This window comes from Nuphar pumila, chromosome 7 (genome assembly GCF_984573655.1).
Source record: "Nuphar pumila chromosome 7, dmNupPumi1.hap1.1, whole genome shotgun sequence".
In the NCBI taxonomy this organism is placed as follows: Eukaryota; Viridiplantae; Streptophyta; class Magnoliopsida; order Nymphaeales; family Nymphaeaceae; genus Nuphar; species Nuphar pumila.
In genome coordinates this window covers 127,562,286-127,584,149 of record NC_143255.1, presented here as the reverse complement: position 1 = coordinate 127,584,149, position 21,864 = coordinate 127,562,286, and the positions used below count along the sequence as shown (strand labels likewise).

Below are 21,864 nucleotides of genomic sequence, written 5' to 3'. Positions count from 1 at the left end.
ATCCGGTGACTCGGATGTTATAGTGGAAAGCTTAAGTGGTTTGCTTGGGGACTGGATGCAGGTCAGGGTTTTGACCGAACCAGTATAAATCCTGTGTTTATTGTGTTGTGCCTTATTGCCTTATTTTTTATTTTATCAACTTGCATCGAATTTCACTATTCACCCCCCTTCTAGTGGAATTTCATTTGGTATCAGAGCAGGTTTGCTGGTTTCGACATAACAAGTCTTCCAGCACATATGGCCTCTACCTCTTATGATTGTGATATTGAAGGTCAACACGCATCTCGTCCTCCTTTCTTCAACAGCTCCAACTACGGATACTAGAAGTGCAGAATGGCTATATTTCTCAAATCCATAGATTTTGCTGTATAGAAAATTGTTGAGCATCCATACACATCTCCTTCCGCAGACTATAACTTATGGTCTGATGAAGAAAAGAAAATGGCAAACCTAAATGCAAAGGCTATGAATGCCTTATATTGTGCCATCGATCAGAATGAATTCAATAGAATATCTATATGTGAATCTGTATATGATATCTGGCATTCTTTGGAGGTTATTCATGAAGGAACCAACAAAGTGAAAGAAGCCAAAATCTCATCTCTTATCAGAAAATATGAGTTGTTCAAAATGAACAAAGATGAACCCATCACAGAGATGTTCACCAGATTCACCAACATCACCAACGATCTGAAATCTCTGGGTGTCACCCACTCTCAGACAGAAAATGTGAAGAAAATCTTGAGATCTCTCACAACTGATTGGGAGAAAAAGACTACTGCTATTGAAGAAGCTCAAGATTTGTCAAAACTTACCCTAGACGACTTAATAGGCAATCTTATGGCCTATGAAGTTCATATGAAGGAAAGAAGGGAAGAGGAACAACCTTTAAAGAAAACTCTAGCCTTCCCAGCCCTTTCTGAGGATAAGGACTCAGAAAAAGAAACTGAGATTGCGCTACTCACTAGAAAATTCCAGCGCTTTATGAGAAGGAACCGACTTCCAAATAAGCACAAAGAAAGAAAAGACCCAAAAGAAGATTCTATGTGCTACCAGTGTAATAAGCCAGGTCATCTGAGACGTGACTGTCCTCTTCTCAAAAGAAAATCCAAGACTGAGGAACCAAAGAAAAGGTTTTTCAAGAAAAAGGCTCTGCATGCTCAATGGAATGATTCAGAACCATCCACCAGTGAAGAGTCAAATGATGATGAAGCAGAAACCACCAACATGTGCTTCATGGCATAAAGCTCTGTAAGTGAATCCCTTGATTTCTCCTTTGAAGAACTTCAAAATGCTTTTCAGGAACTTTTTGAAGAATCAAGGAAAACGATTCTAAAAAATAGACATTTGAAATCTGAGAATCTAGAGCTCATTTTGAAAAATGAAAAACTCAGTATTGAAAATTCTGAGTTACAAAAGAAAAATCTTCTCATTACTTCTGAAATCTCTTCTACTAGCTCCAAGACTAAAAATCTGCAAGTAGAAATTTCAGAATTAAAAAGTAAAACTGAGAACCTTATGAAAACGGTTTTCAAGTTTACTAAAGGAAAAGAGAACTTGGATAAACTCCTATCCTCTCAAAAAGTGTCTTTTTACAAGAATGGTATTGGCTACTCTCATTTCAACAAGCCTTCTTGTATGAATCAAAAGACCACTTTTGTGAAAGGGTCTTCTGAACCTAAAAACGAGTATTATAATTTTAACTTCTTGAACTCCTCTAAGGCTGTAGACAAACCCAAATCTAAATGGATATGGGTTTCAAAGTCTAACAAAAAGGGACCCGACTGGGTACCAAAAAGAAGTTTTACTTAATGTTTTGCAGGCTCCAAACAAGAAGAACAGATGGATACTAGACAGTGGATGTTCAAAACACATGACTGGACATTCAGACCTCTTTGTTGTTCTTCATAAAAAAGGAGGAACTGTCACCTTTGGAGATAACAACAAAGGTTTGATAATTGGTATTGGTAATATTGGCAATATAGATAAACCTCTTATCAAAGACGTTCTCCTGGTTAAAGGCATAAAACATAACCTACTAAGTATTAGTCAAATGTGTGATACAGGTTATAATGTTAACTTTAATCATAATGCTTGTCTTTTAGCAGACACCAACGAAAATATCATCTTAAAAGGTATAAGAAGAAATAATATATATGAACTATACCTAGAAAACATCACAGAACATTGCCTCATAGCTAATAATGGCTCTCAACATTTATGGCACATGAGAATGGGTCATGTCAACTCTAAGTACATGTCTAAATTAGCTAAAGATAAGTTAGTACGTGGGTTACCCAAAATATCTTTTAAAAAGGATTATTTTTGTGATGCATGTCAATTAGGAAAACTGTCTAAATCATCTTTCAAATAAAAAAATATCATTTCAAGCAAAAGACCTTTAGAGCTTCTCCACCTGGATCTCTTTGGTCCTTCTAGAGTAGCTAGTCTTAATCACAATAAATACGTTTTTGTCATTGTAGATGACTACTCAAGATTTACTTGGGTAATATTTTTGAAAAACAAAAGTGATACGTTTTGTCAATTTAAAATTTTATGTAAAAAATTACAAAATGAAAAATCTTGTTCTATTGTTAAAATCCGTAGTGACCATGGAGGAGAATTTAAAAATGAACTTTTTGTAAATTTTTGTAACTTGCATGGTATTTCTCATAACTTTGCCTTTCCTAGAGCTGCACTTCAAAATGGTGTAGTAGAAAGAAAGAATAAAACCCTTCAGGAATCTGCTAGAACTATGCTCCAACACAATAATCTTGCTAAATCTTTTTGGGCAGAAGCTGTTAATACTGCATGCTACATAACAAATAGAGTTCTCATTAGACCCTTATTAAATAAAACTCCCTATGAATTATTCTATGACAGGACTCCAAGAATAGACTATTTCAAAGTCTTTGGATGTAAATGCTTTATCTTAAACACAAAAGATAGCCTAGATAAATTTGATGCTAAATCTATTGAAGGCATATTTTTAGGATATTCAATTCATAGTAAAACATGCAGAGTTTTCAATAAGAGTTTTAATTCTATTGAAGAATCTATGCATGTTAGTTTTTGTGAATCTATTGATCAATCTGTTCATAAGCAAACTAACAATGATGATGTTGAAAGTACAGATTTATTTTTAGATAACACAGCTAAGTCTAATGAAGATGATCATCAAAGAACATTTGTCGATATCAAAGATCATCCTCAAAAGCAGATTTTGGGAGACCTGACAAAGGGGGTTCAGACTAGAGCTCAACTAGAATGGATTGCAAATATGGCATTCATTTCTCAATTTGAACCAAAGAAGATTGATGAAGCCATCATCGATGAGTTCTGGATGCTAGCCATGACTGAAGAACTGAATCAATTCCAAAGGAATAAAGTTTGAGATCTTGTACCTAGACCAAAGGATCATCCGATCATTGGGACAAGATGGATCTTCAGAAACAAGCTAGATGAAACAAATAATGTTATAAGAAACAAGTCCAGACTAGTAGCTCAAGGATACAACCAGGAGGAAGGTATTGATTTTGATGAAACATTTGCTCCTGTTGCTAGACTTGAATCTATTAGAATGTTTTTAGCATATGCAAGCTATGGATTTCAAATTATATCAAATGGATGTTAAAAATGCCTTTTTAAATGGTTTTATAAATGAAGAAGTTTATATAAAACAACCTCCAAGATTTGAAAATGAACAATATCTAGATCATGTTTTCAAACTAAAACGTGCTTTATATGGTTTAAAATAAGCACCTCGTGCTTGGTATGATAGACTCAAAACCTTTCTATTAAAAACTGGTTTTTCTGTAGGCAAAGCAGACTCGACATTATTTATGAAAATAGTGAATAATCATACCCTAATTGTTCAAATATATGTAGATGATATTATCTTTGGATCTACTAACAACACTCTCTGTGAAGAATTTTCTAAGTCCATGCAGAAGGAATTCGAAATGAGTATGATGGGAGAACTCAACTACTTTCTTGGACTGCATATTAAGCAAACCAAGGATGTAGTTTTCATCAATCAATCTAAGTATGCTCGTGAACTTCTGAAGAGGTTCAACATGAACTCAACTGCTTCAAAAACCACTTCTATGAGCACTACTACTGTTTTGGACAAAGATGAAGATGGTAAGTCTGTGGATATAAAGGTATACCGAGGTATGATAGGATCACTACTGTATTTAACTGCTAGCCGTCCAGATATTATGTTCAGTGTTTGCTTGTGTGCTAGATTTCAGTCAAATCCAAAAGAATCACATCTTAAAGCTGTAAAAAGAATAATGAGATATTTAAAAGACACAGTTGATTTTGGATTATTCTATTCAAAATCCTCTACATTTGATCTAATCTCATACAGCGATGCTGATTTTGCTGGAAGTAAATCTGACAGAAAAAGCACAAGTGGAACATGTCATATGCTAGGGCACTTACTAGTATCATGGTTCAGTAAGAAACAAAACTGTGTATCCTTATCAACTACTGAAGCTGAATACATTGCTGCTAGCTTAGCTTGTACACAAGTTATCTGGATGAAACAAACCTTAAAAGATTTTGGTTTAAATTTTGAAAATACAACTATTTTCTGTGATAATACTAGTGCTATAAACTTATCTAAGAATCCTATTTTACACTCACGAACTAAGCACATTCAAATAAGACACCACTTTTTAAGAGAACAAGTTTTAAACAACATAATTAAACTCGAATTCATACCCACTAATCAACAGTTAGCAGACATATTCACTAAACCATTGAAACATGAAGACTTTACACGAATTAGAAGAGAACTAAGAATATGCAAACTAAGTGACTTATAAATTAATCACACTTATTAAAATTAATACTTCTTATAAGTTATGTTAAAATCTTGTTTTAAAAGGTTTTTCTTCTTATCGATTTTTTTTTGTTAGTCAAACTAGGTTTCCATATTCACGTATACTCTAAACTCTTATAAGACACATTCTTTATGTCTTTCAACTTGTCATCTTTCAAGTACACATCCATAATGACTCTTTGTCCTATTTCCTTTCACTTATATCCATAAGAACTAATTATATTAAAGTAAAAGCTATCATGACATTGTTCACATCACTCATCTCATAACTCCTTTATTATTTTTATCCTCTTGTGAAAACTTCTCTTACGATAAGTTGGTTCACCTTCAACATGATAACATATTTCACTCAATCGGCCTACATAACTTAAAATAGTATTTTATGGGAAATCTTGCTTTTCAAATTTTAGTCAAAATCGAATGATTATCTTTTTAGTTCTTTTTACCTTCTTCTAAAGATCTAGTTGTTGTGTTTTACGTATAATTTTTACTATATCATTTGTTATATCATATATTACGTACACTCTATTTCTATCATGTCTTCATTTCCTCCTATCGAGACACTTCACTAAAATCTTAATGCCTTTCATGAAAAATTCAAATGATTATCCTCTCTTACCACCTTTTAAGTTGTTATATTGCACGTAAATTTTTACTATATCATATATTATATCATAGCTTAAGAACAATCTATTATAATCTCTTCATGCTTTACATCTTTTACGAAAAAGTGTTATAAAATCCTCTTTTCAAAAACTTGTACTCCACTCTTTTTTTACTGTTATTCTCATAAGTACGATTTGTACCACCTTTTTATCTCTCTCTCTCTACATTATACGAAGTGACTTTTCATCCGTGATCATGACTCTCTCATATATTTTATATCTCTCTCCAATCGAGATTCATTAAAACCTTGTCCTTAAGCAAAACTTAATTTCTTGTCTATCATAACTTCACTTTATGTCATACATATCCTATCTAACATCAAGTGATTGTTGTCCTTTATGACCACTCTCATTTCTCTACATATCCGTATCACCCTTTTTTATATCTATTTACACTCCTTTCACGTATATCAAAATATACACTTCTTAAATAAGAAATTATTGCATCCCCTCATACATTCCTGTTTGTCCTATTCCAAACTCATCCTTCATGCATTTGGAATGCTTTCACATAAAGTAAATTCTTTGAAAAGTTGTTTGTTCTTATTAGGCCATTATTCACTTTATAACTTTTCTTACATGATCTTCACGACAATCTTTAAAAACTCTTGAATCATTAAGTTTAATATGTCACTCCATATTCAATTCATGACACTTCTCACTATTCAATAAACTCGCCCATAGTAAATTTGATAGATATATAGAAAAATTAATTCGAAACTATGTCCTTCTTAACATATATACTAATATAATACACTATCTTCCAAAATTGATTTGATTTGTCATTCACAAGCTTCTTATTTTACAACTCACGCATTTCCTCTTTCAGCTAAAATCTAAAAATCCTTCACTTCCAATGTCATTCATTTCTTATCACCATTATTTTTCTCCTTCTATTTATTAGATTGATTCATATCTCATTCCCCACAAATATCTCTATTCTCTTACAAACTCTTTCCAAGTTTTATTTCTCTCTTGCTCGTTCTTCCTAAGCTCTTGCCATGGCTTCCTCCTCAAACAATGTAATCACTGCCGCCGATCTAAGGTATCCCAATCTATTTCACCACTACAACTCACTTTACTCACGACCTATTCATGAAGGTAAATTGGTTCACTACGACGACTTCGTATTATTTGACCTAGAAAGCTCTCTCCCCGAACTTAAACATTTACTAGGATCTTCATCCCAAACTGCCTTCTACCCCAAACTCGTCCGACTCTTCTACACAAAATTTTCCTCTGATCATGAGCAAACTACCATCACCACCAAAGTACGAGGACGCCTGATGTTCTTTAATGCTTCCTCATTAGGCAGAATTCTAAACCTTCTTTCCACCGGTATAGACCTAGACAACATAGTACCAATCAATCGGTCGGTACTTCGAAAAATTTTTCTCTGTAGCAACTGCACACACCTTCCCTGGCACATGAGGAATCTCCAACCTCATGCTCAACTGCTTGCCCAGATTCTTCTCCACAATATCTATCCTAAGCCTCCACGCAAGGGATTAGTGCCAAGAAAAATCTCTCTCCTTATCTATGCAATTTTTTGTTCTACTCAGATAAATTGGTCCAACATTCTTTTCGCCCTTTTTATTCGCTATAAAAAATTCAAGCCTCTTCTTTTCGGGTGTTTTATAACTCCCATTTTAAAATACTTCAAAGTACCCCTTCACAATGAAGCTATCCTCTATCCCTCTCAGATCCTCAATGCTACTTCCTTCAATCTAAGGTCCCTGCACCCTCCCGGCTCTGATGAAGAAGATACAACATCCAACTTTGATTACTTCTCTGCACTGATGGATGTCCAGCGCTCTCAGGATCGCATACTTCGCAATCAAGCCTCGTTGCAGCAGACTCTACAGACCCTCCAGCCGGATCACGCCACCCGTTCACTTCAATCCTCTCCACCTTCGGAATAAACTCATTTGTTTTTGGACTGTAATAATTTATTTTTTTTACTATAATAACTTTAATTAATTTTGGTCTGTAATAACTCTCTTACTCTGATCCCTTCCTTTTTGTCTATGACAAAGGGGGAGAAAACCTGTCTCCATTATTGGAGAAAAATACTCGTATTTAACATTTTTCAATATTTTTATGATAAGTAGTATTTCTATGCATAATGTCTTTTTGACAAGGGGAGCATATTTTGTCATCATAAAAAGGGAGAGAATGTTGAGAAACTCTGTTTTGATGTCACATAATATGATACACTGTCTTATTTGATTTCATATAATATGATAATATGTCTTCTTGAAAAATGTTATATTATGACTGGATATGCTTTGCCATATATCTAACGAGTATTTGATGCAAGGATATCTCACTCAAAAAGGATGGAGACCTCCTGTTCAAGTACAACTATGGTGCAATCATACTCCTTGAAGAAAAAGCTTGTTGAGCCATGCATTCCTAAAGACCATCTAAAGAGATCGGCTACCTCAAGTTGAAGATTTCTTCTTCTTTAGAGTCATATGTAATGGAACCTTCAGAAGCATGCATATTGCATATTACATACTCATTCATAAAAGCTATTTCATAAAAGTATACGATAGTTTCAAAAAGCTCCTTTTTGAAAACAAATAAATGTACCTTCTTACAACCCTTTATGAAAAAGGTATTTTGACATGATTTCAAAATGTAATAATTGTACCTTATATCATATACAAGACAACTTGAAAAGTAATGATTTTAAAAGTAGGAAAAAGACAAAACATGAAATCGGCTACACAAAGAAAAACAAATATAATATGTTTTGAAAAGACTCTAGTTACCTTCTTTAAAGAAATGATTTCAAATATAGGAAAAAGACAAAACATGAAATCGGCTACACAAAGAAAAACAAATATAATATGTTTTGAAAAGACTCTAGTTACTTTCTTTAAAGAAATGATTTCAAATATAGGAAAAAGACAAAACATGAAATCGGCTACACAAAGAAAAACAAATATAATATGTTTTGAAAAGACTCTAGTTACCTTTTTACAAACTCATATAATGTCGACTTACTTGAAGTCATCATTCTCTTTGTATAGCATTAAATACCTCCTGTAAGAAATCTTTGTTAATATCCTTCTCAAGAATGTCGACTTACTTGAAGTCTTCATTCTCTCTGTAGACTTTGAAAAACACATCATAAAGAAAACTCTTGATATGACTATGTACAAATAAATATCTCAAAGCATTTATTGTACTTACACTCATTTTAAGTAAAGAAGTACTTATGTACCACAAATCATTAATTAGGATAAAGACAAAACTAAACGACAGCCTACAATCCAACGTTCAATGTACTATTGTAAGAAATAGACTTTTTACATAAAATATATATTACCTAAAATATTACAACGACTAGTGTACCCTATATTTTACTTTTATGGAAAGAAGACTTTCTCAAATTTCTCTAAAGATGTTTTTGAAATGACTTGACATTTCATATCTCAAAAAGGCTACGATTTCAAAAAGTAACGACTATTTTTTTAAAGCTATATAAACACACTCAAATAAACTATTCAAGACAAGGAATGGATATGTGAGCTTACAACGAGAAAAATTCTTATTCGATATTTGAAAGAGAGCCTAGTAAAAGAAAGAGAAAAGAAAGAGAAAAAGTCAAGAATAACTCTTTGACAAAGAGTATCTTCTGAGTGAAAAGAACAAAACATTCTGAGAATCCGTCATTCGTGCATTCATATCATTCTGAAGGTTCTATAGGAAGTATTGTAACTTTATGTTATTCACTGTATTCCTTCTTTGTTGAAAGAAGTAGACTTCTGAGAAAGAGGGTGTTGCCCTTCTCTGTTGAGAGAAGAAGACCTCTGTGTAAGAGGGTGTTGTCCTTCTCTGTTGAGAGAAGAAGACCTCTGTGGAAGAGGGTGTGCCCCTTCTCTGTTGAGAGAAAAAGACCTCTGAGGAAGAGGGTGTTGTACTATTTATCCGGTGACTCGGATGTTATAGTGGAAAGCTCAAGTGGTTTGCTTGGGGACTGGATGTAGGTCAGGGTTTTGACCGAATCAGTATAAATCCTGTGTTTATTGTGTTGTGCCTTATTGCTTTATTTTTTATTTTATCAACTTGCATCGAATTTCACTATTCACCCCCCCTCTAGTGGAATTTCAAACACAGCTCATAAAGGAGAATGTATCATCCGACAAAAGGTTAGCGATGCTGGAGAGGAAGAATAAGGAGTTACATAAAGATGTGCAGAATTTAGAGAGACAAATTGGCTCACTGGTTGAGATGATTACCAGTGGGTTTAATAAGTTCAAGGGAATGAAGTGGTCACCAAATAAAGAGACTCCACCAAGGCAAAGAAAGAGATGATTTGTATGTCCATCTGAGTCGTCAAGTGCAAGTGAATAAACATATGTGATTTGTGTATCCCTATAATTCTATGTTGTAATTCTATCATTCCTTGTTGTAATTATATAATTCTTTCTTTAATATGTGTAACACAAAAGTGCCACTGAAAAATCGACAAGAATACATAAATATAAGTTTGTAATTATATAATTCTTTCATGATTTATACTTACGTTTGCTAAATCGTATAGCAATCACTGGCTTAGGGTTTATTATGTATCACGATTCCTGTGATAGCGATTACTCTGTATAGTGATTATGAAGTTACCATGATTTGTACTTACGTTTGCTAAATTGTATAGTGATTACTAGTTTTGAGTTTATTATTCATAGCGATTATGAAGTTAGCAAGATTTGTATTTATGTTTGCTAAATCGTATAGCGATTACTGATTTAAGGTTTATTATTTATATCATTTCCTATGATAGCGATTATTTAGTATACTGATTATGAAGTTAGCATGATTTGTACTTACGTTTGCTAAATTGTATAACGATTACTGGTTTAGGGTTTATTATTTATAGTGTTTCCTGTGATAGCGACTACTTAGTATAACGATTACTCAGTATAGCGATTATGCAATTACCATGATTTATACTTACATTTACAAAATCGTATAGCGATTACTGGTTTATGATTTATTATTTATAACATTTTTTGAGATAGCGATTATGAAGTTACCATTAATTGTACTTATGTTTGCTAAATCATATAGTGATTACTAGTTTTGAGTTCATTATGTATAGCGATTTCTGTAATATCGATTACTAGGTATAGCGATTATGAAGTTATCACAATTTATACGTAGGTTTGCTCATCCGTTAAGCGATTACTGGTTTAGGGTTTATTATTTGTAGCATTTCCTTTAAGTGCAAGGAACGTCACATAAGATTAGTTTAGGGTTTAGGGTCTAGAGTTTAGGTAAACGTCATCTGACACACTACTGATGTTATGCGATGTGTCATTCATTTACATATACTAACGTCATTTTGATGATACTAGCAAATGAAATGACATCTTTTAAATAATACAAAATATAATTTATTTATTTATTATAATCTTTGGGCATGATTTTTAAAAGTGGGCAGGTCGTGAAATGATGTGAAATGAAACATTGCTTAACTTCGGTAGTGTGTTCTGCAAGGAACACAAGATGTTTTCTTTAAGAGCAAGGAACAAGCGACGTTTTATTTTCCTGCTTCGTGAGCAACAAACAGAAAATCCGACGTTTCAGTTAACCACCGTCGTCGTAAAAACTGTATCGATGTCGAAGAAGGATGCTGCGATTCAGTCGATCATCCACAAAAAAGGGTACCTTCGATTCCTTTAACATGCTTCATCTTTTTTATGTCGTTTACAGTTTGCTTACTGAATATTCAGCTAATTTCAGTGCAACATCCACAAAACAAGGTGCCAGAAAACTCAGCAAAGTGCTCGAAGAGAACATCGACCGAATGCGAGATGAATTTGCAGGACTATACACGATTTTGTACGTATGAAACAACTATCAATTATACATTTACGTATGCCATGGTCATGTATATTAACAAGTGCATATTTTTTGTAAACAGACTATACACGATTTCGTCATGTATATTCAAAGCAAAGGATTATCCATGCTGGTCCGCATCATCACCCCTTATTTTATGGTATATCGGTTATCTTATATGTTATTTTATTTTTTGATTTACTAATGTACTTGCGTGTTTTAAACTTACTATTATTATTGTTTCATTCAACAGAGTATCATCCGCCGAATGCCATACGCGACTAGATTTTTAGATGGACTACAATACTAGGATGACGATGACCAAATGACAGACTTTTCATCAAGTAAAAAGGTTTGTGACCATATCGATTTGTAAGATGTTAAATCTATTTAAGATCTTGTTTTGATTCTTAATATCGATTTCTACGCTGATTTTAAATATCGATTTAAGATGTTGTTTGATTCTTAATATCGATTTAAGATATTGTTTTGATTCTAAATATCAATTTTTAAGATATTAATACGAATTTCCAAATCGATTTAAGATATTGTTTTAAATCTTAATATCAATTTCTTTGCTGATTCTTGATATCGATTTAAGATATTGTTTTGATTCTTAATATCGATTTCTATGTTGATTCTTAATATCTATTTTAAGCTATCAATAAGAATTTATATATCGATTTAAGATATTATTCTGATTCTTAATATCGATTTATATGTTGATTCCTAATATCGATTTATATGTTGATTCCTAATATCGATTTAAGATATTGTTTTGATTCTTAATATCGATTTCTATGTTGATTCTTAATATCTATTTTAAGCTATCAATAGGATTTTACATATTGATTTAAGATATTGTTCTGATTCTTAATATCGATTTATATGTTGATTCCTAATATTGATTTAAGATATTGTTTTGATTCTTAATATCGATTTATATGTTAATTTTTAAAATCAATTTTCAGATATTGATTCCTACATTATGGAAATCGAAAAAGCATTGGGTCTTATACATGTTGGATGTACGAAAATAAAAAATATGGTTATATAACTCCTTGGACTATAACATTGGTGTAGACTGTGGCATTGTGCATTTGATAATTTTCTATCTATAAGATTACCGTATATTCTACCGTAGACCGAAATTTACTTGCTTTTGCATAAACCACATGTTGGATTTTTCAGAGACATGTTGGGTGTCGACATTAGCCCGTGGAGGCTTCACGTCATAGAGGATGGTCCTTTACAAAATAATGACATTGATTGTGACATCTTTGTAATGAAGTACATTGAAGCAATATATTATAGACGAGTACCAAAATTCACCGTTGTATGTTGTACAATTAAACATGTTTTATTATCCTATATTATTGCTGACTACATTTCTATATTGGTCTAACTTTCATTTTTATTTTAGGATGATATTTCAAGATTTCGCACATAACTATGCAAAAAATTGATGGATTTTCTAATTGCGAAAGATACAAAACCTCAGACTGCAAGATTACCTAGAAAGCAATGAAGGACGCAAGGCCCCTAGAAGTAAGAGGAAGCCATTTTAAACGTCTACCTGTTCTCAAAGATAACGTGAAGTGGGTTACGTTCTACTGCTGAGAGAGAAAGAGATAGCGTTTTTTGGCTCAACATTCAATTTCCCAAACATGATTTTTTTTGTGTACAGACATTTATAACAGATTTTGTAGGTTGTGTATACAAATTTTGTAACACTATGTACAAAATTCACATTGATCCATAAACCAAAATTACGCACCTAACACACGTGTGTCGAATACGCAAATCGCCACCTCAAGCGCGCAAATCGTAATAATGTCAATTCCGTAGGCACACATTTTAAAATCATAATATAAATATCTTGCAAATTGACACATCTTACAAATCGATATAATATTACATAATATATTACAAATCAATTTTTAATATCAATTTATATTTTGATTCTTAATAACGATTTATAAGCTATTAATAGGAATTTCCCTCTTAATTTTTATGATATTTTATCATTGATTTGCAGATATTGTTTCCTAACATGATGTCTACTATAAATTTATAGGATATTATATCGATTTTTGTGAGTTATTGTTTTGTTTGTTAATATTGTTTTTTAATATATTATGGTAAATTTATATATCGATTTGTAAGATATTATGTGTTTTCTAGTATCGATTTATGAGATATTGTTCTGTTTCTAAATATCGATTTGTAATATATTATGTTGAATTGTCATATATCGATTTGTAAGATGTTATGTGTTTTCTAGTATCGATTTGTAAGATATTGTTTTGTTTGTTAATATCAATTTATAATATATTATATGTTTTCTAGTGTCGATTTATGATATATTGTTTTGATTGTTAATATCGATTTGTAATATATTATGCTAAATTGCCGTATATCAATTTGTAAGATATTATGTATTTTCTAGTGTCGATTTGTGAGATATTGTTTTGTTTGTTAATATCGATTTGTAATATATTATGTTGAATTGTCGTATATTGATTTATAAGATATTATGCTGAATTGTCGTATATCGATTTGTAAGATATTATGTGTTTTCTAGTGTCGATTTGTGAGATATTGTAACTTCATAAATCATAAAAATACATGGTTACACGAAACTCACAAAGATGACAAATCATATATTATGTGTTTTCTCTAAACAAGCAGGTTTGTGAGATATTGTTTTGTTTGTTAATATTGATTTATAGTATATTATGCTGAATTGCCGTATATCGATTTGTAACATATTATGTATTTTTGAGTGTCAATTTGTGAGATATTGTTTTGGTGTTGATGATTGTCTTTGTTCCTTGAGCTGTCAAAAGCATATAGGTCTCCCACTCTACTCCATGTCGCCACTTATCTGCCCGTCCTCTTATCCTTAATCACAAAGTCATCAGATGAGAACTCAAATAAACATAACATATCAGAAGTTAACTGACTTACGAACACCAAGTTCTTTTCTATCTCAAGAACAACCAAAACATTACTCAATAGAAGAGAGCGGTTACCATTATCGATTTGTGTGGTTCCAACATCAGTCTTATTTAGTTTGACACCATTGCCAACCATAACTTTTTTGGATCCATAATACTTACAGCAAGTGTCGAGATTACCTGTATTGGTAGTTGATATGCGAGGTAGTTCCTATATCTGGAAACCATTCTTGATCTTGACCATCTGCCAGTTTCATGGCAGCAAGATCCAGTGGAACGCCATTAGCTTGATAGGCATTGTTAAAATGATGTCCACAGTTAGGAGCACTATGATTTATTTTTCCACAGATTTGACATAACACTCCTTTTTCCTTTCCTATATTGCCTTTAGGATTTGGTGGATTAACACCAAATTTTGGTTTGTTTTGATTGAATCGACTACCACCCTGACCGGTCTGGATAAAGCTCCGTCCTTTTGAGTTAAACTATTACTTAGAGTTGAACCAAATTTTTTGATTGGTAAACTTCGGACCCAAAAAGGTAGAGTTTTCATTGACACCTTCATGAACAATGCACATGGTTTCTCGCACTTGAAGTAAACCGACCACGTCATCATATGATGGAATAGGCAGTTTTAGCATAATTGTAATAAAGACATTATGTTCATGGCCTAGCCCATTGATGAGCCAAAAAAATCATAGTTTTATCTTTTACGGGCTTGCCAATGGCTGCAAGCTCATCAGAATTTTTTTTGAACCCATTGACATATTTATTTACGGAGAGATTTTTCTTTCGGTATGACTGCAATTTTTGGGTTAAGAGAAATTCTCTTTCTTTTAAGACATGAGCGAAGGCTTTAATGAGAGTATTTCATACCTCACTTGACATTTGGCGACCAACAACGAGACCCAACACTTCTTCGGAGAGAGTGCCTGTGATCCATCATTGTAGCAGCCTATCTGATTTCTTTCAGACAATAAATTTCGGATTCGAGACTCCATCAATGGTTTGCGCTTTGCGCTGGAAAGAGAGTTTCTTCGTCAATGAAGTCGATCATGTCTTGACTCTCAATTAGCCCAAGCAACTGTCTTCTATAATAGAAAATTCGAGTGGTTGAGTTTGATGGTGACAAAATTTGCTACATTTAGATTGAAGGGATACGAGAACTTGATAGGGAAATTGTTGGATATTGACAAATTTTTGATTAATCAGGATGCAAGATGCTTTGATACCATACAAGAAAAGGGATAACACACGATATTAACATGGTTCGGTGTAAAATCACTACATCCATGATACTTCACTCAACACTTTACATGTAGAGTGTTTCACTGTTTAAGGATGTTACTGGATTGTCGACTACACTTAGTCGATCATCTAGTTTTTTTCATTTATTTACGTTTGGTATTGCATTTGATACTCTTAACCGAATTATTCTATTGTTTAGTAATATCGATAATTTCTAGATTATAGCTAGTTTTGATCTCCTCTAAAATTGCCTCACATGTGTTATCTTCTTTATTTAACTTTACCGTAACTATCTGGTGGAGACCAGTGCACTCATTATCTTCGGTCCCATCATCGTGGTCTCGCTTGGAATCTCTCCAAAGCAGGTTATATGTTCCCCCCCCCGAACAGGGCAGTTAGCTACATCTCATGATCGGGGGTCCTAAAGAGCACCACGTATGTAAGCATGTGCATCTCGTATCCCCATGTTTGTCAGCATTAATTAGCGTTGGAGTTTGATGCGATTGCAAAGACTTAAGTACCGTCTCCTCCATTGGTGCAAAAAAAAATGACGGTTCTTGAAAAGGAGTGGTTGTAAAGACTTAAGTGCCCCGAAGATGATTATTTAAGACCCAATCTCTGCACTGCAGGATTATCCGAGAAAGAAATCTTCCCTGGAGTTGAAGAGTTGTGGAGTCTGATTTAGAGTTTTTACCCTTACAGAAAGGGGGGTCTGAGAGCTCCTCCCAGTGTGGGTAGCATCATTCAACTTGAAGAGTTATGGAGTCTGATTCATAGCTTTTACCCTTACAGAAGGGGGGTCTGAGGGCTCCTCCCAGCGTGTTCATGGCCTTTTGCCCTTACAGAAGGGGGGATTTACATTTCGTAGAACACCCGTCACCGGAACGAGATGAACACCCGTCACCGAAACGACGGCTCCGCTGAGACCTCCTCGCTAGGGAGAAGAAGACGACGTGGTGGAGCTTCTGCTGGCCATCCTCAGTGCGACTGCACCGACTGGGTTGCTGTCGAGGAGGAGGGCGAGAACGGTGACTCTTAGCTTGGGCAATCTTTCTTTTGATGATTGTGGTTGTAATGTATCGTTGAAGTTAAAATGAGGAATGAAATGACAATAGAAATTGCTGAAAATTTACAGAAATAAACTAGACTCAATAACAAAGACACCACTTTTTACGGATTTGGAATATGACCTCCGGTTAGGGAGATATGACTCTGACAAATTGGTCCTAATTTGCGGAAGACACTACAAATCGATATAGCGATTTGCGGAAGACACTACAAATCGCGGATTTGGAATATGACCTCCGGTTAGGGAGATATGACTCTGACAAGTTGGTCCTAATTTGCGGAAGACACTACAAATCGCTATAGCGATTTGCGGAAGACACTACAAATCGCTATAGCGATTTGCGGAAGACACTACAAATTGCTATAGCGTTTCGCGATTTACGGAAGACACTACAAATGCTACAAATTGCTGTAGGAAAGCCCGATAATACTACAAATCATTGTTGGAAGGCCCAAAAAAATTTTGGTCCGGAGGGCGCTGCCCCCCGCCAGGGGCGGCCCCCCCTGGACCCCCGCTCGCTGACCGCGCAGAGGGATCCGCGCCGGGGGGGAGCCCCCGGACCCCCCTCCTGTAAGGGCAAAAACTCTAAATCAGGCACATAAGTAGAGAGAGAAGGGAGAGAGAGTGAGAGGGTTGGTGTTCATGGCCTTCTCCAGGAGAAACCCTTTACCTCTCTTGATTTCTTCTCTACAGAGAGAGAGGGTTTTACAGTGTTTTACGAAGAAGGAAGAAGAAGAAGATGACGATGCAGCAATGTAGGATCGTCTGTTGGATGTGCACAGAAGTAGAGAGAGAAGGGAGAGAGAGTGAGAGGGTTGATGTTCATGGCCTTCTCCAGGAAGAACTCTTTGTTTCCCTTGATTTCTTCTCTAGAGAGAGAAAGGGTTTTACAGTGTTTTACGGAGAAAGAATAAGAAAACATGTTTGTCCTTTTTTTGAACAGAAAAAGAAGAAGACTTTGAAGAGTCAACATCATCCTCGACTTTCCGGATGGAGGACATGTTTATCCTTTTTTTGAACTATTTGTTTTTTTTTTTTGAATAAAAGGCATTTTTGTCATTTTCTCAAACCATCACTTTATGAGAAAAATAACAATAAAAGGTACTTAAGTTTTTGCAACAACACTAGAGTCCGATGCAAAGTTATGTCAATATACACGGGAATACGAGCCCCATGTGCTTGTATGCGTGGTGCTCATTCAAAGCCCCGAACACAGACGTGGGATTTAGTGAATCAACATGCACAACCCTCTCCACATTTGATCATATCGGAATCACGTGCGAGAGTTAATGAGTCCTGTCATCGTGATCTTGCTTGTAACCAAATTTGTTTACATTGGCGCCTCTTACGAGAGCTCCATGCCTACTGCACCAACCGATTGCCCAAGCCCCCGTCCGTTCGCAGCTCGATCTCGTCGTCGATCTCATCTCCCGCTCGAAGAAGCCCGTTCTGTATGTTGGTGGCAGCTGTATCAACTCTGGTGATGAGCTCCGCCGGTTTGTCGAGCTCACCGGCATCCCCGTCGCCAGCACTCTCATGGGTCTCGTCATCTTCTCCTGTTCTGACGAGCTGAGCCTGAAGATGTTGGGGATGCACGAGACTGTTTACGCCAATTACGCAGTCGATCAGGCCGATCTGTTACTCGCCTTCGGGGTGAGGTTCGACGACAGGGTGACCGGGAAGCTGGAGGCTTTCGCGAGCCGGGGGATCATTGTTCATATCGACATCGATCCGGCCGAGATCGGGAAGAACAAGGCCGGCATTGGAGCAGCTCAACGAGATGTTGGCAGAGAAGGAGGAGGTTCTTAGAAGCCTAGATTTCGCAGCATGGAGGAACGAATTGGAGGAACAGAAGAGAAAATGGCCATTGAACTTCCATACCTTCGGTGAAGCGATCCCTCCTTAGCATGCGATCAAATTGCTTGATGAATTGACTGATGGGGAGACGAAAATCAGCACCGGAGTTGGGCAGCATCAGATGTGGTCAGCTCAGTGGTACAAGTACAAGAGGCTTCGACAATGGCTGACTTCTGGCGGATTGGGGGCAATGGGGTTCGGTCTACCTGCCGCGATCGGCGCTGTGACCGGCAATTCCGGCGCCGTCGTGATCGATATCGACGGGGATGGCAGCTTCATCATGAATGTCCAAGAACTGGCCACAATCTGAGCTTTCAACCTCCCTGTGAAGATCATGGTATTGAATAACCAGCACTTGGGCATGGTGGTTCAGTGGGAAGATCGATTCTACAAGGCGAACAGAGCGCATACGTATCTCGGAAACCCGTGGAAGGAATCGAAGATATTCCCGGACATGTTGAAATTTGCAGAGGCCTGCGATATCCCGGCCGCCCGCCTAACTAGGAAATCAGAAGTGAGGGAGGCAATCAAGAAAATGTTGGATACTCCAGGGCCTTGTTGGATGTGATCGTTCCTCACCAGGAGCACGTCTTGCCGATGATTCCGAGCGGAGGGGCTTTCAAGGATGTGATCACAGAGGGCAATGGCAGGACGAGTTACTGAAGATTTGGGGCTTCATATCAAATGGCGCATCTTGTACATAAGCTGTATGAGTTCTGCTAGAAATGGCTTGAGGTTTATCTCTTCTCCTTGATGAATGAGTTTTTGGTTTTATTCTAGTTGTTCGTAATCTATATCTATGAATTGCAGTTGGTTGAGGATTACGAGTTAGCCAAAGCATTGGTAATTGTTTGGGACTAAGAAGTGTAGCTGGTTAAACATCAAAATTGGAAGTGTAGCCTAAGCATTGGTAATTATTTCTTCTTTGATTGGAAATGAAGTTGGTGTTGAACTGGCTTTGTTGTTGTTGTTGTACTAGACGGTGGTTGGTTGAGTAATGGATGCAGATGCACATTGTGACCTTCTTGACAAAGATATTGAGTACTAATTATAAAATAGACAACCATATCTGGTGATCTCTTAAATCTAGACTATGGTGTATAAGTGTTTCTGTTGCTTGGTGTATGTTGATCTCAGTCATGTTAGACAACAGAAAGTAGGCATTGCATCTGCGTGGTGAATATATTTGTGATAGTTTTGTGTGATGACTTGTTTGTGGCACTTTAATTGGTGTCAATTTAGTTGTTTTCTTGCATAGGCATCTGAGACTACCTTGAGCTTATGCTTTGTGGTCATAATGGCTTTGGTTCTATTGCTATGAAATTATGAAGCATTTTTTCAACCAAAACTTGAGATCTTCTAGCAGTTTTATTTGACTCTCATGGATCATTTGATTGGATCTGTCAAAGTTGGCTCATGAATTGTGCAGTATATAGCATAGTGAAGTTCTATAAGCTAGCTTGTATGATACGGAAAATATTCAGTCATATTGATTGAATTTCTCCTAACAGTTGCTCTATATCCTTCTTGTTATTGTTAGAGTACCACCTTACTTTAGATTCTAACTAGGGTCACCAGGTCAGTAATATAAATAGATGATATAATACATGTTTAAAGTTGCTTGGTTTGCATTTGCTGGAGTCACGCTTTGACCTTTTTTATTTGCTTTTACAATTATTACGATGTCTTTCATCATGAGTCATTAGAAGATGAGAACTAGAAACATGGGCACTTTCAATACTTTTTTTGCAAATCCAACCACGGGGATGTGCTTGGCATGGTGAATTTGCTAAGAATCGATCATGTGTTTTCGATGAAAAATGCGATTTTTGAATGCTTGAATATTTATAAAGATTATGAGCCATTAATTTTAAAGCATTAAAAAAATCTCGTTTATGCATCAAAATCGCGATTCAGGAGTGAGTTCTTATAAATCCAAGCATGCATATCACATCTGTACGGTTAGATTCAAGAGAAAAGAACAAAAAATTCATGAAAATCACAGCTCACACATTAGTTCTCAAAATTTCAGTTCTCATATTCTAGTTAGAACTTTCATCATTATCATCACGATAGTGATCGGGGCTGTCAATGGGTCGGGTTTGTATTGGGTACTGTATCTGAGCTAAACCCCAATTCTGGGGTATCGCCATAAAAACCAAACAATATTTGGGTTCATCCGAACTGGACCCGAACAATATGCGGGCTGAGTTTAGGTTATGAGTACCGATACCTATTTCCACCCAGCTTTTTTGTCAGATATCCAACCTGACCCGAGTGTTTTATACGTGTTTTGAGTAAAAGTAAACTTCTGAAATTATACGGATCTGGGTTTCAGAATTATTTTTCATGACCCGTTAAACCCGCAACCAAACCCCAAGACTCGCATCACCCTCTTAATAAAACTAATTCTGAAGTTGCTTTGACTTGGGAAGGTGCTAAGGAACGCACTAATCCATTTGAAGATGACTGCATTGTAAATCATTGATCCATCTTACACATGGCAATGACAACATTACTGCAACATCTCTTCAGACTGATTTGGTCGTCCATTCTTTTTTTCTTTTTTTTGATATTTACAGGGAGAACTGCCTCCAGGAACACAGACCTAGCTGTGCTTGAAGTTGGTACTTTTCATTTACCTCTCTCACCAAGAATAGAAATTAGAAAGGTGGTAAAACCATTTGAAGTTTAGTTTTTTAGTCTGAAATTAAAATGCTTGTCGATTGATGCACAATGGCAGCGACTGTTGGACTGTAGAGCTTGACTTAGTGATGCATCCCCTTCATCTTCAACAAAAATGGACTCCAACCTCCAACTTGACATACTTATCCGGTAAAAAAAACCAACTTGACTTTTCTCTCAGATACAAAATCAAAATCAAAATCAGTGAGATGGCAACGTTGATTTATGAAAAACTATGAGCGTCCAATATCGATTCATGAAAAACTAGGATACAATCTTCATTTACGTAGAAAATATTAAATAAGTTTAATGAGTTAATAAAGGGTTAATATTTGCTAGCCTTGTGGGTAATAAAGCAACCTAGGTAAAAAAAAAATTAAAATTTTAATGTTTTTTACACATCTGACCCTCCAGGTGGGTTCTTCATGTTTAGGTTAGTATAATCGAGTTTTACATCATGTTATTCCACCGTGTATATAAGATTTTGCAGAGGTTGAAAAATCAATAGCGTACACAATGTACCGAATTTTCAACACTCATAAAATCATAATTTTACATAAAAAAAAAATACAATCCAAAAGTCAGATTCCTATTATTTTGTCATTGCAGAGCACATCCATTTATTGAGTTAGATTTGATCAAAACAAACCTCTCACCATGAGTTCCAACTAGGGGATT

The 21,864-nt window shown here is 35.4% G+C and overlaps 1 pseudogene; it reads left to right on the top strand.

Annotated features, from left to right (window-relative positions):
- Positions 1 to 19,164, top strand: part of LOC149833439 (acetolactate synthase 2, chloroplastic-like) — a 29,314-nt pseudogene extending 10,150 nt beyond the window's left edge.
- The last annotated feature ends 2,700 nt before the right edge of the window (positions 19,165 to 21,864 follow it).